The sequence below is a fragment of the Mirounga angustirostris genome, unplaced genomic scaffold, assembly GCF_029215605.1.
Source record: "Mirounga angustirostris isolate CCGP_5_RB_7025 unplaced genomic scaffold, mMirAng1.0.hap1 SCAF_2, whole genome shotgun sequence".
NCBI classification, from domain to species: domain Eukaryota; kingdom Metazoa; phylum Chordata; class Mammalia; order Carnivora; family Phocidae; genus Mirounga; species Mirounga angustirostris.
Genome location: NW_026991710.1, coordinates 102,724,675 through 102,741,163, shown reverse-complemented (window position 1 = coordinate 102,741,163; position 16,489 = coordinate 102,724,675). Strand labels below are relative to the sequence as shown.

The window sequence follows — 16,489 nt, the reverse complement described above, 5'->3', positions numbered from 1 at the left end:
ATAGTTAACTCCCCATTACACAGAACATTCCTATGAAACTGGGCTTGACTCAAATTTTGGACTCTGAGTAAGAGAAACTGGCGTTTGTTTTTTGTTTTTTTCCCAGTAGATGAACAAGAAGATGCTAATAATGGTAGGAAGCATTTATTTGAAAGATATAGCAGATCTTCTCTAAGCCTATAAAAAAGACAAGTATCTCTACTTTTTTCTAGCAGAATATTTAACACTAGTATGAAATCAAAGTTTATGTAGTATGAAATTTTGAAGCCAAATGCTACATAACCATTAATGTGCAGTATTAGTCAGGGATCAAGAATGATTTTTAAAACATTATCCCCCTTATCAGAATTTAACATTTTATAAACATCCTTTGCAGCATAATGCTAGTCTGGAATTATACATAAGTTTCCATCATCACCTCTATGGAAACCAGAGAGCTGGTGACTAGAAGGATTTTCTGGTGGAACATATGCTTTACAGATCACATGGTGATAAAAACTTTATGGAGCGTCTGACCTAGACTATCAGAAACAAAGGAAATATAAAAGTGCAAGGCATCTATGTTCATAGTTTTTGGGAAGCAAAATAATGTTTATATATTAAATGTTGTTATGGAACAGACATGGACTTTCTCTTTCTGTATTAAAAGAGAAGGTCTTGTAAAACATCCTGGTAGCTGTCTCACAACCTTGAACTGGGAAATACGGCATTCTTTCTTTTCCCTTCCCTTTCCCATCTCTTTCTTCTTCCCTTTATTATTTTTATTTGGGGGGGGTAGATAATCCCAGTACTTCTCCCTAGTTCTCTGAGCAAATGAAGCCCCCTTCTTTAGGGAACTGCTCCTCAACCACTGCAACCCTATGGTAAGCCAGTCATCGTGCCCTGTCCCTCAGGCCACAAGGGTAGCTGCATGAGGCAGCTGGTGCAGACAGGCTGCATCCTAAGGGTAACAACGATCCAAACAAGATTTAAAAGGAATACCTTATCCAAAAATGGTTATAAAACATGATTATTTCCAGAGCTGTATTTCTTAAGGACCAATCACCCATGGTATACAGGATCCTGATTGATGTTGTAGTGTATACTCATGCTCATTAAAGAGAACTTGGAGCATACGTTTTTATTTGATGGTAAGTTTTGGGCAGGAAAGCAATCCTCCATTATAATATCGTTTGTATAAGGAAATATAATTCTTTCAACAATGATCTGTTTTGTGATGGTCTCCTTTATGGCACAGTTTCTAGGAGTTGACTGTAGGGAAAAAAGCTGCTTTAACCATCCACATGGATGTGACTGAGGCTGGAGGAGAGGGAGGGCCGCAGAGAATGCAAAGGCGGAGTGTGTACAACAGGCAGTGGTAATGAGGGCAGGCTCAGTGAGGAGCCTTTTATTTTCTCTCATCCTGCTGCTGCTGCTTCTTTTCTTTTCAGTATACTTTATTTTTTTAGAGCAGTTTTAGACTCATAGTAAAATTGAGTGGAAAGTACAGACATCTTCTGTACCTACATACACACAGCATCCCCCATTATCAACATCCTCCACCAGAGTGGTACATTTGTTATAATCGAATCCACACTGATACATCATTAGCACCCAAGGTTCATAGTTTATATTAGGGTTTACTCTTCTTGGTGGTGTACATTCTATGGGTTTGGGCAAATGTATAATAATATGTATCCATCATTATACTATCATACAGAATATTTTCACTGCCCTAAAAAGCCCCTGTGTTTTGCCTATTCATCCTCCCTCCCTTATAACCTGGGAAACCACTGATCTCTTTACTGTTTCTATAGTTTTGCCTTTTCCAGAATTTCATAGAGTTGGAATCATGCAGTATGTAGCCTTTTCAGAATTCACTTCTTTCATTTAGTAATGTGCATTTAAGATTTGTCCATGTCTTTTTATGGCTTGAGAGCTCATTTCTTTTTTAGTTTGGAGTAATATTCCATTGTCTAAATGTACTAGTATATTTATCCATTCACTTAGTGAAGGACTTCTTGGTTACCTCCATACTTTTTGTAGTCCTTGTTCTTTTATTTTCATCTTTCTTTTGCTTTAAGTCAAAGCATCACAGGTTTCCAGTTATGAAATAAATCATGGGAATAAAAGGTACAGTATAAGGAATATAGTTAATAGTTGTATGGTAACAGATGGTGGCTACACTTGTGGTGAGCACAGCACAAGGTATAGAGCTGTCAAATCACTATGTTGTACACCTGAAACTAATTGTGTGTAACGTTCTGTGTCAAGTATGCTCAAATAAAAACAAATAAAGTATGCATGATTAATCATATAAAAAAGAGTCAAAGTATCAAAAGTAGACAGAGACTTAATTAGCAACCCATATAATCCTCAAAACAGGTATGAGGAAACTGAGGCCCAGGAGTTAAGTGACTGGTCCATGGAGGTTTTCCCTTCCTGCTTCATTGTTTGGGCCCACTGGCAGCCTGCAGGTTGAAAGATATGCTATCTCTGTATTAGGATGTTCACTCAAGGTTTAACACCCCAAATATCACTTTCTAAAATAGTTTGTTTTGATACATCTAGTATTTTAAATACTATGACTCCTACATCTTTAAAAAATTTACCAGCCATGTATTAACTCATATTAGAGATAAAATATTCAGGTAATAATTTAGTCTTCACAATGACTCTAGGAAGTAGGTACTATTACTGTAACTACACGTGTGAGGGTCATAGGGCTAGTAAATGTCAGAGATGGGATTCGAATCCAGGTCTGCCTAATTCCTAAGACTGAGCTCTTTATCCCTGCAATACTGCCAATTTGTAGATATATTTTATATACATTTCTTCTAGATGAAGCTTCAAAAGAAACGGTCTTTTTAATCAGAGACCATATAAACTCGGAGTAAGGAAATAATTAATAAATTTCAGATTTCTTTACCACGGTCCTAAATCTTGAGGTCTATTTCAGCTCACAAGATGTCATTTATGTAAGAAACATAGAGATGAAGATTTAAAATTTCCCCTTAAAACTTCAGTACACAAGCCACCCTAATTTGGAAATATAGCCAATTTCTGGAATGTACATACCCAAGAAAAAGCATCATATTGTACTTATGCATTTATCACATACTTTATATTTTTGGTTTCATAAACAAAAATTAAGACATAAGCCAATTAAGTCAGTTAGCTAAGAATCTAAGTCAGATTGCCACAGGTCAGATTTCCTCTAGGTCATTTTCCTGGCCCCAAAAGAGGCTAAACTAAAGAAGACACAATTGTAGGTAAGAACCTTTTAAAAGAATAAACCAAAGACAATAGAAGAGGCTATTAGAACTTTATGCAAACACTGCTAGCAAACCCATCTGTACTACTTCTAGGGGTCTCATCATTTGGTTTCTGTAGGCTCCCAAAGTCATTTACCAGAAAAGTAAATGCATAGATTCAAGGGTAGAAATGGATATTTTACAAAGTGTCACTGTTTGTGGTTGTTTACATGTAACTGGAACACCATGAGGTTTAAAAATAAATAAATAAATAAAGACAATCATCCACGGGTCTATCTGAAGAAAACATACTATGGAGAAAACTAAGGTAGATATAATTCAATTAAAACAGCAGTATATGAGTTGTTTTTATTCCAATCCTAGAACTTACTCTGGGAATCTTCTTAGTGAAAATATAACCCTCAGTAAACTTGACTTTGACCAAAATGTTTCAGATAACTCTCATGAGATCAATTGATGGCTCTTCATTCTAGATTATTGCCTCAAGTTCTTTCATGTAAGAATGATACTCTGTCATTACCAGAGAGCCTCTCAAATACATGAACTATTTTAATGAGGAACCTAATGATCATTTCCAGATTAAATCAGTGCCTAAAGCACTTGTGTTAGAGAACTGGGTAACAGGACATGATAGGGATTTTTTAAAAAATGTACTCTTTTATATAATTAATCTGAACCTTGCCCAAACCAGCACTGATCCAAACTTGTTATCAAAAATCAAAACTCATACCCAACGTAAAAGGAAGTAAGCAAGGTCTCTTTACTTGAGTGTCTTGTGCCTGGGACTCAAAAGTGTTAATAGAGTTAAGATTCAGTGGTTTCAGATATTCTAAAAAGAACATGGGCTACTTCTTTCCAGAGACAATCACAGTTTTCAGTGTAGTAAATTTTCACAAAAACGAAACTGCCTGCATTCAGTCTTTCACTCATCAGACATTAAGTACAGACTGTGAGCCAGGCGCTGTTAAGTCTTCTCTGATCAATCAATTTACTCTAAGATTCTGAAGCTTTAACACTATTACAAAGGCATTCTTTCTGTAAAGTGGAAATGGTTTTCAGATCATTGCAGAAGGGCAAGTATTAAAATAATTGAGAAAACCCTTTAAGAACTACATTGAGTTACAGCTAACATACTATACAGAATAATTCTTTGTGAGCGAATATGATACTAGATTATCAAGTAGGTCAGAATGTAAGAAAAAGTAGAAGTTTCATTTGAGCAAATATGTTGCATAGACAAGATAACTAACACAGACAAGTTCTGACCTAAATAGTAAGTATGTAAAACTAGGAGACTAAAGGATCATTTGGCACATCAGTATATTCAGTCTTTCTTATCTAGAAAATAATATTAATCTATAGTAAAAAAAATCCTTCTGTAAGTATATGATCATCCACATATAGAGAGCTTCTCCTTTCTCTTTATGCATATAGATCTATATTAATTAAAATGTTACATAATGGATATTTTCACTTGAGGAGAAATTCCAACAAAATGAAAACTAGTCTAGATGATCAACTCCATTAAGAGGATCCATAGATACCTTCAACTCAGTATGTTTACATTTTTAAAATTTGAATTTCTGCATATTATTTTTCAAAAAGAGGGACTGGACAGTAAAGTCCATGTACTATACCACACATGGTAAAGGGTAAAACTCATTCTTATGACAGTTCATTATATATATGGATTTAGTAATTCTATGGATCAGATAAAACTCATGAAATAGGCTCAAGTTGAGGCTTGCAACTCAACTTGGATCACTGAATCCAATCCCCTTCTTCAACTTCCCAGGCCCCCTAACTATAAAATCATCTATATCCACTATGATCCTTACTTCTTCCTCAATAGGCAAGAGAACAGGGCTCCTTTCCTTCAGCTGAAGGCCAAACCTTACTTTGTGCTCACAATCCCAATCCTCTGTTACCTTCCTTCATAGTCGACTAATTCCTTTCTCCATTTTCCTGCCGTATATTTTCATTCTCCCTCTGACTCTTCCTCCTCAGCCTATAAACATGTTTGTCTCCCATCCTAGTCCCTACCCTACCAATATTTCTCCAGAAATCTCATCTCTATCCTTTTTTTGTTCAAGTTTCTTAAAAGAGTACCTATAATAATACCTCACTTTCCATTTTCATTTCAGTTCTCCACAATCTAGATTCTGCCCTCACTACTCCACTGATACTGCTCTCAATGAAGTCACTAATGACTTTCATACTGCTAAACTCAATAGACCCAAACCTTTCAGTTGCATTTGGTAATGCTCTTTATTCCATTGGTTTCCAGAACACATCTCTCTCCAATCATTTCTGTTCTGTTTCTTATGTCTACCTTTTAGATTTGGGTGTTCCATATTTCTTTCTTGGACCCTTTACTCTTCTCATTTTATATATTCTACAGTATAATCTCCTATATTCTCTTGGTCTCATCTCTGAACTTGTATATTCAACTACCACCTGCTGACATCTCTTCTTGGATGATTCAAAAGTCCTTGATATTGAATGTATCCCAAACTGGATTTATTTACTTTTATCCTCAAACTGGCTTATATTTTCTTCTCTCACTTGATGGCACTATCATAACCCAAGGTAGCTACCTGTTAGTCACCTTTGATTCTTTTCTCTAATTAATCCTGTAAGTCTCGCTTCCTAAATGCTTTATGCATTTCCCTCATTTCACTACCTTTAACTAATACAAGTTTAGTCCCTAATATTCCCTCCTGTGGGCTATTACCTAGGCTTCTACTCATGTCTACCTTAACTCTTCTTTTCATACCACAACTAGAGATATTTGTTAAACCTTCCAGTAGAGCAACTAAGCCAAGTATTGTTTTGAGGCTCACTCACAGACCCAACATCAGGATGGATGGGGGTAGTACTAGATATTGTAGCCAAAGAGGACAGAGCTGAGTTAATAATGAGTTGGTATTGGACCTTGGTAACCTCTGAGGCAGAACATCTTTTTTTTTTTTTTTTGTAGTTTTTAATTTTATTGTATTATGTTAGTCACCATACAATACATCATTAGTTTTTGATGTAGTGATCCACGATCCATTGTTTTTGTATAACACCCAGTGCTCCATGCAGTACGTGCCCTCCTTAATACCCATAACTGGGCTAACCAATCCTCCCTCCCCCCTCCCCCTAGAACCCTGTTTGTTTCTCAGGTCCATAGTCTCTCATGGTTCATCTATCACTCCAATCCCCCCCCCCATTTTTCCCTTCCTTCTCCTAATGTCCTCCATGTTATTCCTTATGTTCCACAAATAAGTGAAACCATATGATAATTGATTTTCTCTGCTTGACTTATTTCACTTAGCATAATCTCCTCCAGTCCTATCCATGTTGATGTAAAAGTTGGGTATTCATCTTTTCTGATGGCTGAGTAATATTCCATTGTATATACGGACCACATCTTCTTTATCCATTCATCTGTTGAAGGGCATCTCAGCTCTTTCCACAGTTTGGCTATTGCGGACATTGCTGCTATGAACACTGGGGTGCATATGGCCCTTCTTTTCACTACATCTGTGTCTTTGGGGTAAATACCCAGAAGTGCAATTGCTGGGTCATAGGGTAGCTCTATTTTTAAATTTTTGAGGCACCTCCACACTGTTTTCCAAAGTGGCTGTACCAACTTGCATTCCCACCAACAGTGTAAGAGGGTTCCCCTTTCTCCACAACCTCTTCAACATTTGTTGTTTCTTTCCCTGTCCATTTTGGCCATTCTAACTGGTGTAAGGTTGTATCTCAGTGTGGTTTTGATTTGGATTTCCCTGATGGCTAATGATGATGAACATTTTTTCATGTGTCTGTTAGCCATTTGTATGTCTTCTTCAGAGAAGTGTCTTTTCATCTCTTCTGCCCACTTTTTGACTTGATTATTTGTTTTTTGGGTGTTGAGTTTGAGAAGTTCTTTATAGATTTTGGATACCAGCCCTTTATCTCTAGTGTCATTTGCAAATATCTTCTCCCATTTTGTGGGTTGCCTCTTTGTTTTGTTGACTGTTTCCTTTGCTGTGCAGAAGCTTTTTATCTTGATGAAGTCCCAAAAGTTCATTTTTGCTTTTGTTTCACTAGCTTTTGGAGATGTATCTTGAAAGAAGTTGCTGTGGCCGATGTCAAAGAGGTTACTGCCTATGTTGTCCTCTAGGATTTTGATGGATTCCTGTCTCACATTGAGGTCTTTCATCCACTTTGAGTTTATCTTTGTGAATGGTGTTAGAGAATGGTCGAGTTTCATTCTTCTGCATGTGGCTGTCCAATTTTCCCAGCACCATTTATTGAAGAGACTGTGTTTTTTCCATTGCATTTTTTTTCCTGCTTTGTCAAAGATTATTTGATCATAGAGCTGAGGGTCCATATCTGGGTTCTCTATTCTGTTCCATTGGTCTGTGTGTCTGTTTTTGTGCCAGTACCATGCTGTCTTGGTGATCACAGCTGTGTAATATAGCTTGAAATCGGGCAACGTGATGCTCCCAGCTTTGTTTTTCTTTTTCAACATTTCCTTGGTGATTCGGGGTCTTTTCTGATTCCATACAAATTTTAGGATTGTTTGTTCCAGCACTTTGAAAAATGTCATTGGAATTTTGATCGGGATGGCACTGAAGGTATAGACTGCTCTGGGTAGCATAGACATTTTAACAATGTTTATTCTTCCGATCCATGAGCATGGAATATTTTTCCATCTTTTTGTGTCTTCTTCAATTTCTTTCATGAGTGTTTTGTAGTTCCTAGAGTACAGATCCTTTACCTCTTTGGTTAGGTTTATTCCGAGGTATCTTATGGTTTTTGGTGCTATTGTAAATGGAATCGTTGCTCTAATTTCTCTTTCTACAGTTGCGTTGTTAGTGTATGAGAAAGCAACTGATTTCTGTGCATTGATTTTGTATCCTGCCACATTACTGAATTGCTGGATGAGTTCTAGTAATTTGGGGGTGGAGTCTTTTGGGTTTTCCACATAAAGTATCATGTCGTCTGCGAAAAGAGAGAGTTTGACTTCTTCTTTGCCAATTTGAATACCTTTTATTTCTTTTTGTTGTCTGATTGCTGTTGCTAGGACTTCTAGTACTATGTTGAACAACAGTGGTGAGAGTGGCCACCCTTGACGTGTTCCTGATCTTAAGGGAGAGGCTCTCAGCTTTTCCCCATTGAGGATGATATTCGCTGTGGGTTTTTCATAGATGGATTTTATGAGCTTGAGGAATGTTCCCTCTATCCCTATACTCTGGAGAGTTTTAATCAGGAAAGGATGTTGTATTTTGTCAAATGCATTTTCTGCATCAATTGAGAGGACCATATGGTTCTTCTCCCTCCTCTTATTCATGTGTTCCATCACATTGATTGATTTGCAAATGTTGAACCACCCTTGCATCCCGGGGATAAATCCCACTTGGTCGTGGTGGATGATCCTTTTAATGTATTGTTGGATCCTATTAGCTAGGATTTTGTTGAGGATTTTGGAATCCATATTCATCAGGGATATTGGTCTGAAATTCTCCTTTTTGATGGGGTCTTTGCCTGGTTTGGGGATTAAGGTAATGCTGGCCTCATAGAATGAGTTTGGAAGTTTTCCTTCTGTTTCTATTTGTTGAAACAGCTTCAGTAGAATAGGTATTACTTCTTCTTTGAATGTTTGGTAGAATTCCCCAGGGAATCCATCAGGTCCTGGACTCTTGTTTTTTGGGATGTTTTTGATCACTGCTTCAATCTCGTTACTGGTTATTGGCCTATTCAGGTTGTCAATTTCTTCCTGTTTCAGTCTTGGCAGCTTATACGTTTCCAGGAAGGCCTCCATTTCATCCAGATTGCTCAGTTTATTGGCATATAGTTGTTGATAATAATTTCTAATAATTGTTTCTATTTCCTTGGTGTTAGTCGTGATCTCTCCCCTTTCATTCATAATTTTATTAATTTGGGTCCTTTCTCTTTTCTTTTGGATAAGTCTGGCCAGTGGTTTATCAATCTTATTAATTCTTTCAAAGAACCAACTTCTAGTTTTGTTGATCTGATCTACTGTGTTTCTGGTTTCTAATTCATTGATTTCTGCTCTAATTTTAATTATTTCTCTTCTAATGCGTGGCTTAGGCGTCGTTTGTTGCTTTTTCTCTAGTTCTTTAAGGTGTAGAGTTAGTTGGTGAATTTGGGATTTTTCTATTTTTTTGAGGGAGGCTTGGATGGCTATGTATTTCCCCCTTAGGACCGCATTTGCAGTATCCCATAGGTTTTGGACCGATGTGTTTTCGTTCTCATTGATTTCCATGAATTGTTTAAGTTCTTCTTTGATTTCTTGGTTGACCCAAACATTCTTGAGCAGAGTGGTCTTTAGCTTCCAAGTGTTTGAATTTCTGCCAATTTTTTCTTGTGATTGAGTTCCAGTTTTAGAGCATTGTGGTCGAGGCAGAACATCTTGTACTACCATGACCACTAGTTAGGACTAATTGATGATTATCACAACATTAAACAAACAATTCCACCCAGAGCTCAGATTCTTTAGGAATGTAGGTTTGGCTCATGCCAATAGACTCTGCTTTATCAATACTACAAAATATCTATCTAGCTTTACTGATAACCAGACTGGTTTTCAAACAAAAACCAGGATCAGTTTTAAGTAGTCAAATACAGTAGTTCTTGAAATTATGTGTTATAATGATAATAATAATTTAATTATTTCTCATTTTTATTGTGTTTTTTATCTCTTTTCTTATTTATTTTACAACTGAAGTCTAGAAATTTGAATCATAGTTTCCTAGCCAGCAGAAAAGGCAGAAACCTAGAAGTTATGTCTGATTTCTCCATTTCTCTCACCTTTCCCTGTGTCTGTTTTCTTTTTTAATTTTATTTTATTATGTTATGTTAATCACCATACATTACATCATTAGTTTTTGATGTAGTGCTCCATGATTCATTGTTTGCATATAACACCCAGTGCTCCATGCAATACGTGCCCCCCCCCTTTTTTTTCAGGAGATGGTGAGTTTTATTATCTTGTCTGGATAGAGGTTTGATTTGTTCTCAAATGTTCCAAGGTGGAGAGACTAGGAGAAAGCATAGGATGCAGAGGTCTATTCGGTGTAATCTCCTTCATTCTCATCTTCGCCATTAATAGAGAGAGCAGTATATTTGCTTGCAGAACTGAACTTGGAAGCTGGATTTTCTTCAGGTTTCTTTGGCTCAGGTGCAGATCGGGAGTCTTGATCCTTTTTGCCATCTTTCCCATCTGACTCCTTCTAGTGGTTTTTGTTCCCTCCATCTCCTGGACCACGGCCGGAGTTCCCACTTTGGCCTTTTGGGACACTCACCCCATCTACTTTGTTTTCATCTCTCCTTGCTGGTCCTTCCTCAGGTGGCTGAGCTGGAACTACTTTCCCCCACCACTTGTAGGGGACTGCTGCTCTGTGTCTGAGCTCTGAGATCGAGCAGGAGGGTTAGAACTTCACTTCACCCAAGCATTCTCCTTTGGTGGAGGGGCTGGCATTAACTTCAGAGGCTGTTCAGATTTGGGAGGCTTAGAAGTTGGCGAGTGACAGTCTTCCTCTTTATTGGGTGCTTCGTTTTCTAGAGACTTCTCACTCTCTCTCCTTTGTGCATTTCTGCCAGATGTGGCAAAGGTCCCAGTCTGTGATGACTCACTTCCTGTCCTGGACCGTTCCCCGTTTCTGAGTCTCTTCACTTCGCCAGCTTGGGTGTCTCTCCCGGGGCCGTCGTTCTAGTTTTGGCTCATCCAGCTGGTGCTGCAGCTTCTCCTGCTCCTTCTGCAGCTGCTCTTCTACTTCTCACTCTCTAGCAGCTGTGTCAACAGGCTTTGCCCCTCCAAAGATAGAGGCCGTTCGACTGGACTGGGAGGTGCTAGCAGAGGAATCATCTTCCTTAGGAGTATTCCAAGGCTTTAGATTCAGTTTGGTTCTTTGGGGGGGGGGACCTCTATCATCACGCCTATAGTCATCCCGAGAGTAATCATCTCTGGAGCTCCATGACCGATTGTCTCGTCTGTCATATCTGTCTTCATAGCAGTCCCCACCTCCTCTGTAGTAGTCATCATCCCTACAGTATCCACTACCAAATGCTCTTCTGCCACTGCCTATCCTGGAATCGTAGCCTCTGTCATACTCCCTGCTGCCTCGGTCATCATAGCAATCCCGGCCCCCATATCGATTCATATCTCAGCGTGGGCCATCACGATACCCGTCCGGATACCCATCATGGTATCAGTCTGAATCATAATGATCTCGATACTTGTCTCCAAAAGCTATCATCACCTCTCCTTGGCAGGTAGTCATCAAAGCTATCTGTGGCAGGACGGGCCCTCCAGTCTGTATCTGTTTTGTCAGAATCCCAATTTCTATCTCAGCCAAAAGAACGATCATCCCTGTCTGTATCCTGTGTTTGATCAGCAACGTCCACTTGAATTCTCCTGTTACCTAGAGACTCTTTGTTGAGGCTCAGGGCACTGAGCAAAGAATCCAGGTCATCAAACTCAGCATAACCAAAATCTTTCAACCTCTCTGGATTGCTGGGTTCACGTGGTAAATGCACTGCACTGATATTTAATCCTCTAAAGAATTCCTTAATGGATTCTTCTGTTACATCATAGGGCAGGTTCCATAGAAAAGCAGTATAGGGTGGTGATTTCGGAAGATTGCTCCAGTCGATATTGGGTTCCCGAGCAGCCCATGGAGCAGTGGGCAGGATAGAATGGTCAGTTGGAGGTGCCCTATACAGGTCGTCATCATTACTGTGCCAAGTGGTTGAAACATCTCCTTCCAGGTTATCTGTTTCATCAGCCCAGCTGACTGGTTTGGGGACATAGGTGCTTCCTCCCCTAGTTCCTCCATCCTCAGCCAGGAAGTCTGTTAGGGAGATAGTTTTCCCCTTCTTATTCTTCTTTTTTGCTGAGGCCGCCATGTTGGGAGAGGGAATACATGCCCTCTTTAATACCCATCACCAGGCTAACCCATCCCCCCACTACCCCTCCCCTCTAGAACCCTCAGTTTGTTTCTCAGAGTCCATAGTCTCTCATGGTTCGTCTCCCCCTCCGATTGCCTCCCCTTCATTTTTCCCTTCCTACTCTCTTCTTTTCTTTTTTTTTAACAACAAAAAAACCCAAAACAAAACAAAACAAAAAAACCTCTACTTTGACTTGATGAAATACTAATCAAAGGCAAAGAGGAACATGAAGTGTCAGTGGAGAAAGTTAAGTCATAAATACTATGGCCCCATTGCCAGGTGCAGAAATTATGAGTGTAGCCTTTATCACTTTGTCTTTGCTTATAGCTATTAGCTATAGTATGTAAAAAAAACTTACTCCATTCATTTTTATTTTCCTCTTTTTAAATGATACTTTGTCATTAGTTTTTCTTCTATCCTCTTCCTTTTTCTAACTATTGTATATAGAGGATACTAGTGATAGTTAAATTTACAATTTAATCCCTAAGTTATAGCATTTTTGTTGTTGCTGTCATCAAATGATCCTCTATTGAAATATTTTCCTTTGTAGTTCTTAACTAGCTGGGCATTCTACTGCACCACTCTTGATGTCATCTGTGATGTCATGAGGGTGGTGGCTATCAACATTGCAGCCCATAGATCTCTTTAATGGTTCCAGAAAATTCTCTGCTAAAGATTGGTGTTGCATCTATCAGGCAATGTTGACAATCTCATCAAAAATGATATTTCCACTGTGCTTAATGTTTTTCTGCTTCGTTCTGTCCTTGGTGGTTCCTTGAGGGTTTTGATAATCAGGGCAGAGGCAGAAGGTACCACCTTAATCTGGGCCTGTCTGTTCTGAATGGTCAATTTCAGTATTATCCTTCCAATCACTGGTTGCCTTGGAGATGTCATTACCAAACTTTTCTGGAGACAGACCCAGGGGGCCAATTTTGGGGTAGGGCAGATGCGGCACCAGCTTCCCCACTGGTGCACCTCAGGTATATGACTTTGATCTTATTGGGGTCAAACCTGGGTGGCATGGTGGAGGCACCTGGTGTCAGATGAGCCCAGATTCGGGATGACCAAAGAGAGTTGTACCTGGGCCTCCAAGTCAAAAGCCAAAAAATCTAAGTTATAGCATCTTGCAATGTGACAGGCAAGATGGAATCATGATGGAGCCATATAAAGAACAGAAGTGACTAGGAGGTTATAGACTTAGAGAATGGTCACACAGTATCACTTCTGGCTTAAGTCAATTCTCACTGGTATCTTTTACTTACAACAAATAAAAACTTAACTACCATATGTGTGTGTATATATATATTTTTAAAGATTTTATTTATTTATTTATTTATTTATTTATTTATTTATTTATTTATTTATTTATTTATTTATTTATTTATTTTAGAGAGGGAGAGAGAGAATCTTAAGCAGGCTCCACGCTCAGTGGAGCCCAACATGGAACTCAATTTCATGACCCTGACATCATGACCTGAGCTGAAATAAAGAGCCCAAGGCTTAACCGAATGAGCCACCCAGGCGCCCCTTAACTACTATATTCTTATACTTGCTGATACAGAAATACCATTTGCCCAGTCTTCAGGCTGAAAATATTAAGAGTCAGTTTTGATGCTTGACTTTTACTTCTTGTTATTCATCAATTACTAACTTTTATAATTGTTGAATTGACTCTTGTCTTCTTTTTTTTCATTTACACTGTCTTCTTTCTACTTTATGCCACTCTTACCTTCTAGTAGCTTCCTGACTAGCTGTCTTGTTTCTAGACTAATTTTCCAAAATCATAGCTCTCATTATTACTTTAAAAATCTTCAAAAGTTCTTTACTGCTTGCCTGGTAAATGATAGGCTTCCAGAATGTGCATATTCTAGACTCCCTACAAAATATTCCTTACCAACCTTTAGAGCCTTATCTCCAAACACTGGACAGCCCATTTCTCAGTATGCCTAGGCTCTATTGAATCACATACACTTCTTTGTTTCTGCCTCTGCATAAAGTGCATTCTCTCCTATACCCTCATAAAACTATGCTTATCTTTTAAAGGCTCATCAAAATGTTACTTCTTCCATGAAGGCTTTTCTGATGTTCCCCCACTGGATGTGTTCTCTATTTCCTTTAGAATTTCATTGCATTTATTTCCCTTTCTGGACTTCCTACTTGGCTCTCATAATTCTCTTCACCATTTATGTTGAAACTTTTGTGATCTTTTTCTTCAGTGAGGGTTAGATTTCATCTGGAAGCCTCTAGAGGCAAGCTGAATTTTTCCTCCTGTTCCACATGGACTGCCTGCTCTCTAGCCTTGCAGCACAGTGTTCATCCTAAGACTTTCCATTATTATTCTTTCCACGTCTTCCCATTTCTTGAGTTATTCCTTTGTTTAGCTGGCATACAACCTTAAGTAACTTTGTAAAAAACAAGTACATGTTGAGTCCCTTCTAGACTATTATAAAATGCCTTTATTCAATCCTCACGTTTCTAAAGTTTGGTTTGGTATATAATGCTAAGTTAAAAATCATTTTCCTCAAGTTTTTGAAGGAAATCTTCCATTGTCAGTACCTTTGTCTTCTCCCAACCATCCCTTCCCCCATCCCACTCCCATTTACTAAACATTCAAAACCATTCTAAAGGAACAATGGATATCCAAGGAAATTAGAATTTAAGGACATAGGCTTTGGAGTCACATTGGGTTTAAATATTGATTTCACTAGATGTTAGTTGTGAGACCTTGAAAAAGTTACTTTAAGCTATAGTCTTCTCTTTTGTAAAATGAAAATACTAATTTTGTACCTTAGAGAGTTGTTCTATTAAATTAGATATCTTATGTAAAGTACTTATTATTATGTCTAGCACATAGTAAGTAAGTACTCAACAAAATTGTGGCAAACATTCCTAATATTATTAATTAATATTAATTAATATTATTAATATATTACCTTAGTGTATATATATATATTAATATATTACCTTAGTATTTAACATATAGCCAATAAAAAAACTGGTGGCTATGCATTTATCCACCATATTTTCCCCAACAAAAATGATTTATAACCTAATTCAAGTAGAAGTCACTGTGAGTGGCCTAGGAGGCTTATAGTTTATGTATCTTTATAAACTTCTACAGGTGGGTATGCTCCCCTTCTAGTTGTAACTTGTCTCTAATTCCTGAAGTTCTAGCTCTTCTGGAGCATTTTCCAGAAAATAACTGAAACTGATAAGTGAGGGTCTAATGTGAGAGGACGATCTGCAAATCAATGCAGGGGTGAAATAGCTAGGCAGTGCTCAGTCCCTGTGGCCTTGCCTCCTGGGAGCCATGTATTGCTGGGTTCCACCAGCAGGAATTCATTAGTGTCATCAACTTTTGATAACAAAAGGATCCTCACTTAATTTTTTAAATTAAAAAAAACACAAAAGATGGCTATTTTAAACTGTTTCTACAGGTGGAAAGCCAGGAGATGGTAAAAAAAGAGCTGAAGACACCGATCTTCAAGCCATCCCAACTATTTTCTTGCCAAGTTGGGAAGATATAATTTTTCTTAAAGGTATATCTAAGTAATGCTTTGACCTTGAAATAGCCCCTAAATGGTTTTTTTTTTTTCCTAGAGTGCTACAGTCACTCTCCAGCATTGTGCTGCAGTAGACTATAACGATATCATCAACTGTGCTAAATTTGGGTATATTCTATTACTGATGTAGACATAACTCTGCTTTTTCACAGGTGTCACAAAAAAGTCCTTAGAGAAGGACCAAGGGATAAAAATGATGGACTGCTCTGCTGATTTTCACATGTAACTTATTTTCATAGTCTTCAAGATAAAAACCCACCCTCTGTGTTGAAATAGTAACCTGTGCATCTGCTTTTTAGGTTGAGCATAAAAAGATAATAATATCTCTGTGATTCAGGGTTTTCTAATTGTACTTGTACTTCTAATTGTAACCTGATCAAGTTTCAGGTTAAAATAATTTGTCTGCCAAGAAATGCACTTGCTCAAGGTTTTAAGTCTTCAAAATTACAGGTGGAGTTTTTTAAAAATGTTATGTTCCTCTTTTAATTTCATAAGCTATGTTTTCTGCATTATTTAGTTGAAAAATCTAAAAGGAATAGATGAATGGGAAAGCAACATGAACTTAAATTCTTTGATGCACACAGCAAAAAAGATTTACAGTTATATCTTCATTATATTTCCATATTTACAAATAAATATTAAAAATTAACCAGTTCTCAAAATGTTTGGTTGGGGGGGGACCCCTGGGTGGCTCAGTTGTTAAGTGTCTGCCTTCGGCTCAGGTCA

General features: G+C 38.0%; 1 protein-coding gene and 1 pseudogene across 2 annotated transcripts in view; both read right to left on the bottom strand.

The window, feature by feature from the left end:
* Positions 1-16,489, bottom strand: part of AFG2A (AFG2 AAA ATPase homolog A) — a 343,557-nt gene that overhangs the window by 29,610 nt on the left and 297,458 nt on the right. The gene's annotated exons all lie outside the window — the stretch shown is intronic.
* Positions 9,859-12,326, bottom strand: LOC123848266 (eukaryotic translation initiation factor 4B-like; annotated as a pseudogene).